General features: G+C 38.1%; 1 protein-coding gene across 4 annotated transcripts in view; it reads left to right on the plus strand.

The window, feature by feature from the left end:
* Positions 1 to 12,016, plus strand: part of SH3PXD2A (SH3 and PX domains 2A) — a 285,932-nt gene that overhangs the window by 118,399 nt on the left and 155,517 nt on the right. Inside the window, exon 1 of one of the 4 annotated variants that reach the window (XM_058187646.1) lies at positions 1,967 to 2,075. The exons of 2 other annotated variants lie outside the window; for them this stretch is intronic. The gene's annotated coding sequence lies outside the window, so the exon portion shown is untranslated. Of the gene's footprint in view, positions 1 to 1,966; positions 2,076 to 12,016 lie in introns of those variants that run through there. One more of the 4 variants, XM_058187644.1, reaches the window with a different exon arrangement.

Consider the following 12,016-nt stretch of genomic DNA (forward strand, 5'->3'; position numbering starts at 1 on the left):
CTTAATGGTTGAAGTAGAGGTTTTATTTTGATGACCCATTTCAGATTCTCTCATGAAAAATTGGGAAAAGGCTATGACTATAGGTATTTCTTAGGCTCAAGTTACAGAAAGATCAAGTTACAGAAAGATCTTGACAGACTTGAACATATCTAACAAAATGAAATTCAACAGTGAAAAAAGTAAGGTTCTACATTTAGGCCAAAAAAACAAAATGCACAGGTACCGTATATGTGGTACCTTGCTCAATAGTAGTACCTGTGAGAGGGATCTTGGAGTCCTAGTGGATAACCATTTAGATATGAGCCAGCAGTGTGCAGCAGCTGTTAAAAAAGCCAACACAGTTCTGGGCTGCATAAACAGAGGGATAGAATCAAGATCACGTGAAGTGTTAGTACCACTTTATAATGCCTTGGTAAGGCCACACTTGGAATATTGCATCCAGTTTTGGTCGCCACGATGTAAAAGATGTTGAGACTCTAGAAAGAGGGCAGAGAAGAGCAACAAAGAGGATTAGGGGACTGGAGGATAAAACATATGAAGAACGGTTGCAGGAACTGGGTATGTCTAGTTTAACAAAGAGAAGGACTAGGGGAGACATGATAGCTGTGTTCCAATATCTCAGGGGTTGCCACAAAGAAGAGGGAGTCGGGCTGTTCTCCAAAGCACCTGAGGGTAGAACAAGAAGCAATGGGTGGAAACTGATCAAAGAAAGAAGCAACTTAGAACTAAGGAGAAATTTCCTGACAGTTAGAACAATTAATAAGTGGAACGACTTGCCTTCAGAAGTTGTGAATGCTCCAACACTGGAAATTTTTAAGAAAATGTTGGATAACCATCTGACTGAGATGGTGTAGGGTTTCCTGCCTGGGCAGGGGGTTGGACTAGAAGGCCTCCAAGGTCCCTTCCAACTCTGTTGTTGTTATGTTATGTTATGTTATGTTATGTTATGTTATGTTATGTTATGTTATGTTATGTTATGTTATGTTATGTTATGTTATGTTATGTTATGTTATGTTATGTTATGTTCTTCAACCTTATAAACTTGGCTTCATAGAACATTTCCCATTTGTCAAGCTACTGTTTGTTGTGCTGAAGTAGTCAAAATATGCTGTGAGTAACTTCTCTGCACCTTTCAAGAATGAGTGGAATACAAATAAAGTCCTAGTCTCATTTTAGGTATGAAGCCAGCTTGGTGACCTTGGGCCAATTACAGTTTCTCAGTCCTTTCTCTCAATGGCAAACCACTTTGGAAATCTGGCTAAAAAAACACCCTATAGGGATTTGCAGCCTATAGTAGCAGCCAGGAATCAACACTGACTCACAAGCGCAAATGTGCATATACGTGCACACACACACAAAATTTAATTTCTTATATTTCTCGTAGACAGTATTTGAATTACAAAGCAAATGTGATTACTGTTTTCATTGTTTGTTTAAATATAAAAAATATCTTTTGCTTGTTTGAATCATTCAGTTGTGATGTTGATATGTCATTGATATGTCATTGATCAGCCTTTTTAAGAGCACCACAAATGAAGCAACCATATAATTTCCAAAATCTGCCAATGTTTCTGCTGCTTAGGATGATAGAACTGAAGTGCCCACCATTAAATGATGCCTCTGAAAGTATCATAACTTTTATCATGAGCAGCAGTGAAAAATGGGGACAGTACTAAATTTGCTTGTTAACCATGTTAATAAGCTGAAATTTTAAATTTACTTTCTGGTATTTCTGTTTGTTTAAATAAAGCAGCTCAACAATGTTAAAATATGCAAAATGTAAAAAATAATTGTAAAATTAATATAGTTAATTTTAAACATCAAATCAATACTAATTATTAAATAATTAAAACATTTGTTTATTAAAGCTTTTGGGCAGTTCTGTTTGGTTTACCCACAGGTGTCAGTTAAAGTACACCCAGTGTTTCTCATCTTTTTATTCTTAGGCTGCTTGTATGTTTAATTTCTCCCTCTTTTCAACAGGCACTGGTAAGGCTTCCACCTCACATCTCACAGTGTGATGAAGTCTTCCGTTTTTTTGAGAGCCGACCAGAGGACCTAAACCCTCCTAAAGAGTAAGCTTATTTTGATTTCTGTTGCTGTTCTATGTAAGGAAGGAAGGAAGCTAAAGATCAATACATTTTGTCACATTCAAAGAATGGAAGAGCACCTAATTTTATTTTATCCCTTCACATCACGGGGACATGGGCTTGTAATTTGACAAATACAAATGAGGAATATACGTGTGCTCATTGTGCAAGAAGAAAACTCTAAGAAATGTGCCCTCTGATTCATCACAGGCCAAAGTAACTTTTCTCGCTTTAGTGATTTGCAGAATCATTATTCGTTATATCCTGAGGGAAATCCTGCCAGTTAACAATAAACTTTTAATTGCCATCAATTTTCCTGGATGGATTAGTGCTCAAAGATGGTATGCAAGGCTTTGATTATGATCCGTGTCACAAGTAATTTACAAAAAACTTTATTTTGGAAACAGAAAGCAAAAAGAGTCACAAGGAGAATACAGATCCTGCTAGAGACAGAGCAGAGCATATACAGTAGTAGTTAGATGTACACGCTTCAGGCTGTCAGCAATTTACAAATTGCTCTTGTTGGGAATTCTGAAGGATTTTACCAAAAAAATGACATACTGTATATCGATCGACCCCGAGATCAACCCCGAGGCCCCTCATGTGTGGGGTGCCGCAGGGATCGATTCTCTCGCCTCTCCTGTTCAACATCTATATGAAGCCGCTGGGCGAGATCATCAGTGGTTTTGGGGTGAGATACCAACTGTACGCTGATGATACGCAGCTGTACTTTTCCACCCCAGGCCACCCCAATGAAGCTATCGAAGTGCTGTCCCGGTGTTTGGAAGCCGTACGGGTCTGGATGGGGAGGAACAGGCTCAAGCTTAATCCCTCCAAGACGGAGTGGCTGTGGATGCCAGCACCCCGGTACAGTCAGCTGCAGTTGGGGGTGAGTTATTGGCCCCAATGGAAAGGGTGCGCAACTTGGCCGTTCTCCTGGATGGGCGGTTGTCTTTCGAAGACCATTTGACGACCGTCTCCAGGAGAGCTTTTTATCAAGTTCACCTGATTCGCCAGTTGCACCCCTTCCTTGACCGGGATGCCCTATGCACGGTCACTCATGCTCTCGTGACCTCTCGCTTGGACTATTGCAATGCTCTCTACATGGGGCTCCCCTTGAAGAGCACCCGGAGACTCCAGTTAGTCCAGAATGCAGCTGCGCGGGTGATAGAGGGAGCGGTTCGGAGCTCCCATGTAACACCCATCCTGCGCAGACTGCACTGGCTGCCTGTTGTCTTCCGGGTGCGCTTCAAGGTATTGGTGACTACCTTCAAAGCGCTCCATGGCTTAGGACCAGGATATTTATGGGACCGTCTACTGCCATCTTCTATCTCCCAGCGACCAGTGCGTTCTCACATAGAGGGACTCCTTAGGGTGCCGTCAGCCAAGCAATGTCGACTGGCGGCCCCCAGGGGGAGGGCCTTCTCTGTGGGGGCTCCTACCCTATGGAACGAACTTCCCCCTGGACTTCGTCAACTATCCAACCTTCGGACCTTTCGCCGCGAACTTAAAACCTATTTATTCCGTTTAGCTGGACTGGCTTGATTTTAAAATTTTAATTTGCTTTTATGGGGTTTTAAATTTTTGTAAATTTTATAGGGTGTTATTGTATTTTAAATTTTGGCCAATTGAATAAGTTTTTTAAGGGGTTGTTCTTAATATTGTATGTGCTGTTCTTTTTGTATTTTATTCTGGCTGTGCACCGCCCTGAGTCCTTCGGGAGAAGGGCGGTATACAAATTAAAATATTATTATTATTATTATTATTATTATTATTATTATTATTATTATTATTATTATTATTATTATTATTATTATTATTATATTATCTTCCGTAGTTTGCAGAAAATAAATAATACATGGACATTTCCTAAACATCCCTGTTTGTAACATCTCAATGTAGTCCTGACTGTTTCTGGGGGATCCTTGGTTTGGTACTTGCCTAATAACCATGTAAAGTAATGAATGTCAAGATTGTATTTATTTATTTATAATATAGGATGGCGTACAACTAAAAAGAGATTTGCAATACAGGGAGTTCTCAACTTACAACCATTTGTTTAATGACCGTTTGAAGTTACAACAGTATTAAAAAAATAACTTGTGACTGATTTAATAACCATTGCACCATCCCCAAGGTCACGTGATCAAAATTTGGGCACTTGGCAACTGCCATGTATTTATGACACTTGCACTGCCCTGGGGTCATGTGATCACCTTTTGTAACCTTCTGAGCTGGCTTCTGACAAAGTTAACAGGGGAACTCAGATTGCTTAACAACTGCATGATTCACTTGGCAACTGCAGTGATTCACTTAACAACTGTGGAAAGGAGATCGTAAAATGGGGGCACAATTCATTTAACAGCTGCCTTGCTTAGTAATGGAAATTGGGTTCAATTGTGGTTATAAATAGAGTGCTACCTATACAATTAATGACCAGTTGGGGCATAAAAATATATGTTCCACCTTATGGGACAAGATAGTCTAGCATCCTTGTCCCAACACCCAAAGAAACAGTAAAGATGTCAAGGCCTAAGAATAAAATTGAGACAAGTCAGATAAAATGTCCTTAATTCTTGAGCATTATATCCTCTTTAAAACAGAAAATGCATATTTTCTGTTTTAATTCACTATGCAGAGATAGTAAATTAATGAATAAATATAGAGAAATACAGTAATCTTTATGATATCTTTTTTTGTTCAAATTGCAGTTGGCTCAAGCTCTGGTTGCTTCCACAGTATTTCTAATATTTTCCAAGCACCCAAAATACAATCATGTTTCCATGAGGGAGGAAGTGTAGCTATTGGAACATCAAAAATGTGTCATCAATAGCTCTGGGAAAGTCCGTCGTAACTTTGAAAGGTTACTAAGCAGCTGGTAATTAACCTGAAATTAACCTGAAATTATGATGTGATAATTTGAATAAAAGTTTGTATTAATCATATGTAAGCAAAACGTTTGGGTTAATAGGTGGATTATTTAAACTCATACAATTAATTAATCAAGGTTTCTATCAGACCTTTCCAAGAGGAAGACTTCTTCTCTGAAGGTTATGATTTTAATCTATTTTGCTGATGTAACATGATTGGCTCATGGATGTTTTTCAACTTGCTTTCAACTCAGATTGGCCCAATGTCACCTGCCAGCATCCATCTGTAATGGAGGACAGGATTTTTATATCCCTGCTTCTACTCCATTTCAAGTAATAGTTTGGTTCTATGTAAATAGTCAGAAATCCTCAAACAGTATGGCTATTGGCTATGTTGGCTTGATAGTTTGGGGTCTGTGATTTCCCCACATCTTAAGGTCTATTGATTGGTGAAGGCTCTTTTAAAGAGCACAGTATAAGCTCAACTATATAAACAAATGGTAGATAACTACCTTTTGGTCTGCACTGAATGTCTTGAAAAATGCTTGATAAAATCACTGCTACACCATCTGTCTTTAAGCTGTCTGCACTGATGGCTTTGATGCCCTCTGTCTTCAGAAATACAAACAGCAGATCAAATAACCTCATGTTTTGACTCAAAACTGACAGGCAGCTTATTGAATTATCAAGGCTTCTAATTTAATTGAAATTTCAGAGATAACCCGAGACCTTCCTTTAAGAACAAAGGTTCAGCTACCAGAGGAATTGCATTAAAAGTGTGATCATATAAGAAAAGGAACTGCTCTTAGATGGCTGATGATTGAAAGAATGGCCATGACAGTGAAGGAAGCAGTCAACCCCAATAGACATTAAGAAGGGGAAGGAAGGTCAAGAGTCAGATGGATTAGTGATGTGTTCAAGTTACTAAAGAACAGGATGAGCATGGGAAGGGTAGCTATTGTTTCATGTAGAATATTTTGAAATCTTAAGAAGTGCTCAATAAGAGCTCATTTGGAATTTGTGATGAACTCATGTTGCCTATTCCAATATAGATAACATTTCAAGATTGCATTTCTAACTAAACTACATTTGTTCCATGGATACTACTCTGAAATTAGAGTGCCAAGGTTCAAGCCCTTCTGATTTATTTTAGTTGCAATTATATAATGACATTGAAGTTCTAACCCTACACTAACGAAGGCCAGCTACGATATGTATCACACCCTGAAACGCTTCAGCAACCTTCCTGTAAGGTCAGCTTCAAAGCAAAGTGGCAAACCGCAGGATATTACATATGGCCAATCACATTTGCTTTTAATTACAGTCTAAAAAATCATCAACCTTCCAGTGGAAGCTACTTACTAGTGTTCTGAGCTTGGAAAGAAAATTACAGGCTTAAAGTTAGAATCCAAAACAAATAATTTTTGTATTACTGGGACAGAGAAGAACTCATATATCATAGAGGAAAGAATGAAATACTGGAAAGTATGGTAGTTTAGAAGATCTTAAAACCCATCTTTGCAAGAGAAAGCACTATTGTGTTAACAAAATGGTTAGGAAAAGGGACTCCTTTCATCATGTGTGAGTTCTTGTTTGATGTGCTTATCAAATATATGTTAGAGCATAGCTAAAAAGGGATTGACTAGCTTTTGGCTCAGGTAGTGTGATTGAGTTGTGTCATTGAGTTGGTTTTATAAAATATGTTTCTGTTAATTGGAAGTTAATATCTTGTAGAAATTTGACTTAAGATACACTACATCTTTTCAATATAGTTAGTAGGCTATAAAGAATTCTTGCATTTATTTGATATTGTTCCATTGTCAAATAACTTCTTCAGGATTCTGCCCAAGCTCCGTTTTCACTGGCAGAGGCCGTCCCAGCCAAAAACGGCAGAATGCTCAGGCCATCACAGGCACCGGCACGAGTGACTTTGAGCTGGCCATGCCCCCTCCCGCCCCCACGAGGTCAAACACAACCCTGATGTGGCCTCGATGAAATCGAATTTGACACCCCTGCTATAGGAGGACAGTTTAATGTAGAAGTGCTTGCCTCTTCCAGATTGAAATATCAAGGAGTTGTTGGATAGTAGACGAGGATACTTGCAAAGTATAAAAACTTTTCTTCAGGTTTGTGCTTTGATGTTTCTGGATTAGGAAAAAGAAATATTCTTTTGAATATTGCTCTAATCTTATGGATAAATCTTCTAGCCTATTTCAATATGTTCCTTCTAATTTCAGGTACAGTAATCATTTGATTATCTTCAATTTATAGTACCCCCTTGCAAAAGTCATCTTATATGGGAAAGTAAATAAAAACAGAAGGAATATCCAATGCATGCTGATCTCGTGTTAGAAGAAATGCTGTGTTCTCACTCGTGAGACATTTAAGCTAAATTTGGATATATATGAACTATGTTCTATGGGAAAATATTTTTCTGCCCTGCCCCCAACTATTTTTCAAAAAATACTTGTAGACTTTACTTTTGAATCTCTCTCTCTCTCTCTCTCTCTCTCTCTCTCTTTCTTTCTTTCTTTCTTTCTTTCTTTCTCTCCACACACAAAGTAAACACTGGCCGTACAGTGGTCCCCATTTAACAACTGCTCATTAATAACTGTTCAAACTTGCAATTCCATTGAACAAGTGGTAGTTACAACCAGTCCTGAAAGTCCCAGCTGATCCAGTGTCCCTACAGGCATATGATTATGATCCAGATGCTTTCTGACTGTTGCAGCATCCTGCATTTACATGATCATAACTTGCAACCTTCTCTCTCTCTCTCTCTCTCTCTCTTTCTTTCTTTCTTTCTTTCTTTCTTTCTCTTTCTTTCTCTTTCTCTCTCCACACACAAAGTAAACACTGGCCGTACAGTGGTCCCCATTTAACAACTGCTCATTAATAACTGTTCAAACTTGCAATTCCATTGAACAAGTGGTAGTTACAACCAGTCCTGAAAGTCCCAGCTGATCCAGTGTCCCTACAGGCATATGATTATGATCCAGATGCTTTCTGACTGTTGCAGCATCCTGCATTTACATGATCATAACTTGCAACCTTCCCTACCAGCTTGCCCCCCCTCCCGCAAGCAAAATCAATGGGGAAGGTGGCAGAAGGTTGGAAGTTGCTATCAAGTGAGGTCCTCACTTAGTGACACACACACAGTCTTCACTTAATGATGTAACTGTGGACTGCTACAACTGCTATTGCTAAGTGGCATGATCATGTGACATCTGACTTTATGAAAGCATCACTTCATGTTACAAATCCTGGTCCCAATTACTGTTGTTAACCAAGGACTACCAACTATTACCTAGTTGCACCTAGTAGCTTGCCCTCAGCACCCAAAGATTGATCAAGTCATGTCCCAACACACAAAGACAATATTATGTATAATAAATATTGAGCTTCTCACATAAAGCATATTTGAGTTTTTCCAGTGGTGTGTATTCCAATAACCTGCATTCTGATACATTAAATATTTTGTTAGTTCACATGCAAGTCACTTTTCTTCTATTTTTGGCAATATGGGAAAGGTGTTATGATTTGGCTTCGGTGCATTTTCAAATTTTGCATGTTATAACTCAAAACGTATTAAAGTTGAAAAGTGAAAGTGTATTAGATTTGCTTCTGGGGATTAAGGCAATATAAACTTCTCTTCCTTGCCTTTTTCACTTTCCCATAACCTCGAATGGGGGTTGGGAATTACTATTTTTGTAAAGTCTTTGTGGGGCAGAGGTTTAATGCTGTACTATATGTGTTTAATGATATCCATATGGATTTGTGGGCATAGGAATTAAATACCTAATAACTCCCAATGACATGACATGGAAGTACAACCCCAACAGTGCCTGCATTTAGAAATTAAAGGGTTATTAATACAAATGAACACTTTAAATAGGAAAACAAATTTAGCAGCACAGAGTTGGCTTCCAGCCCATCTCTGAGTAGCAGCAAGGAGAGGTTTGAAAATTGTGGCCTAGCCTGATGTATGAAAATTAACACCTTTTGCATCATTCAAGGCTCAGTTTACATGAGATACCTGGTGCTTTTCAAAACTGCAAACCTAATGATGATGGTGGTAAGAAAAGGTGAGACTTTGCAAATATATTGGGTCAAGAGATGGGCCTTTCAGTTGAAAGTTTCAAAGGAAATTATCCCATTTTATTTTAAAGCATTATGTTTCCTAAAGCATTATAGACTCTCCCAGAGAGTTACTTCTTAATTTTTCAGAAAATAAGATGTGCTTTGTTTCTAGGCAACCCAGGAAAATAATAGCAGGCACAGTGTGAACACAATTTGAAAGAAAGTACACGGTATATTTTATTTATTTATATCCTGCCTTTATTATTTTTACAAATAGCTCAAGGCATATCCCACACATCTTCCTCCTCTATTTTCTCTACAACAGTCCTGTGAAGGCTGAAAGAGAGTGACTGCCCAAGACCATCCAGCTCACTTTCATCTAGCCTGGTGCTTAACCACTAGACCAATTTGCTCTCTGTATTATACACTACTATAGGTAGTCCTTGACTTATAACCATTCATTTAATGATGGTTCAAAGTTACAACAGCCTTGGAAAAAAGTGATCGTAATACGGGAGTTTGGCAACTGATTCGCATTTATGACAGGTAGCAGCATCCCATGGTCACACGATCACTGTTTATGACATTTTTTGCTGATTTCCAGCAAAAAAGCCCATTGTTGTGACCCAGGCCCAAGTAGGTAGTAATAAAGTTAGTCTGTGGAAAAACAAACAAATTTTATTCGAACAGCTGGGAATTACTTCATTCCCAGCGTCGTTCAACTCAAAGTAAAACAAATGCCTCCCAACACAAATTCCTCAGTTATCTCACAAACCTTGGTGCAATTAGGCAAACTGCCAAAGGCCCTTCCTGGCAAATGTCCAGAAGCCACAAAAACAAAAACGTAGACAAAGCAGAAGACGAAGCAGAAGACGCAGCTACAACATTGTTTTCTGGCAAAGCTCAAACGCCAATGCTGTTTTAAAACGTTTTAAGCCTTATGGGAGGGGCCAATCATCTCTTGGCCCTACTCTCAAGTTGTTCTCTCTGCTTGAGCTGCTCTTGCCTTCTGGCAGCTCTTCTTATATGTGCATTAGGAACAGGCTCCTCCTGTTCCTCTGCCTCATTAATATCAGGCTCTGGAGGCTCTGGAGTTCGCACCTCACTTCCCGATGGCCCTGGCCTCACCTCAGCCTCACTGCTGTCCAACTCCGTTGCCAGCTCTGTAGGCTGCTGACAGACCACAACACCCCTTGGGGAAATTCAATTTTATTAACAATCACATGATTGACTTAACAACTGCTGTAAAAACCTTTATGAAGTTATGATCAACTTGACTTATGATTGCAACATCTTATGATATAAACTCTGGTCTCATATGTGGCCATAACCGAGGACTAACTATATAGAGTGTTGTCTTCTAATAGTAATGGTGAAAATGTGAAATATTATTTATATTAATAGTATAGACACTTATGACTTCTTTGACTTCTAAAGATCATCCATATTATCTTCAAGATTCATATTCTGTCTCTTTTTCTTCCTTAGCAGTGTTATACAGAAAACATAACATATTGGATGTACTTATGCACAGATAAAGCCTAAAAAGCTTATTTTTTGTCTAGCTCATATGCCTTCTTCCTAAATGCTGAAAGCTATTGAAAAGAAGATTCCGCTTTGCCCATGGTTTTTTTCCTACTTACTACCAATTCCTAGTTCATCTTAGATAGTCAGTGATTTATGGATTTCTTCCAGTAAATGGACAACTACCAGCTCATTCTGCAAACACTACTAGATTTGTTCAGCCTGTTTATTTTTCGTTTGGCATCTCCTTGCAAAAAGGCCTAGCAAGAAAGACAAATATATCAAATTGAGAATATGATTGTTCTGTATAGGTTGAATCAAGTAACATACAAAGAAGAAAAAACAAAACAATTTCTTCTATTGGTAGGGAACAAGAATTATTTACAGTGTTCAGAAAACATATTCTGTATCAAATTTTACTTCTATAGAAGAGGAAGAGAAGGGGAGAGATGGACAAAGTCAGTCCAATAGTCTTTCCTTTTATCCTTTAGGACATGGTAGTTCCAATAAAGAGAGCAAATGGACCATTAACATTTTTCAGCAACAGGGGAACTGAGAAGAATGAATTGGTAACAGTTCCAGTTTAATCTTGGTAGACAAGATTCCTTGGGGATAAATTGCAATTTGAAATCTGTTAATATTATGAAATAGTAGAAATGAGGTGTTGTGCATATATAAAGTTATGTAGATACAAGCATTATTTTTTACTTTTCCAGCAAGTTTCTACAGCATTAGCCTCGTCATAAAGGTGGAAGAATAAATGAATGCAAAAGTTACTGTTAAAATAAATGTTAAAAAATATTAGTCCAAGAGAGAAAGAAGTATTGAGACATAGTATCAGATGACATAATAACTTGAAGTAGCGCTAAATCATTTACTTTAAGCTATAGGCTTCCATTATGTTTCTATCTAGGTTTTTTTTCTGACTGGTGGTATGTCATGCCTTTATCTAAATTTCTAAACATTAAAACATTCATGTATGTCTGGCATATTATGTGACCTCAGAAAGAAAAGCACACTATCTCTACCAGCCAAAAAAAGATTACAAGACATTACTTAAATATATGGACAACTCTTCTATCATGCCCAAACCAAAACTTGCTTGGTTTTTTTTTAGAATGGTAGAACCTATTTTTGATATGGGATGGGAGTTGTCCTTCAAAACTAGAATGCAAAATATACAGTATAAGATTATTCTTGCCCCCTTCCATTCTGAAATCAGATTCTACACTGGTGTTACTTGAAGTTATTAATGACAAGTTGTAGCCACATTTGTGAGAGCATAGATAGGCAATTAATAGTGATATAAGAGAAAGACACCTGACTATAACTGATCACAGAAATCATTAAAAAAAGAATATGGATGAGCCTTAACATTTATTCCAGACATAGTCAGACTAAAAAGCAAAATGTGCAGTTTTGATGACTGTAAGGTTGATTGTACTGCTTCTA

The sequence above is a fragment of the Ahaetulla prasina genome, chromosome 6 (assembly GCF_028640845.1).
Source record: "Ahaetulla prasina isolate Xishuangbanna chromosome 6, ASM2864084v1, whole genome shotgun sequence".
In the NCBI taxonomy this organism is placed as follows: Eukaryota; Metazoa; Chordata; class Lepidosauria; order Squamata; family Colubridae; genus Ahaetulla; species Ahaetulla prasina.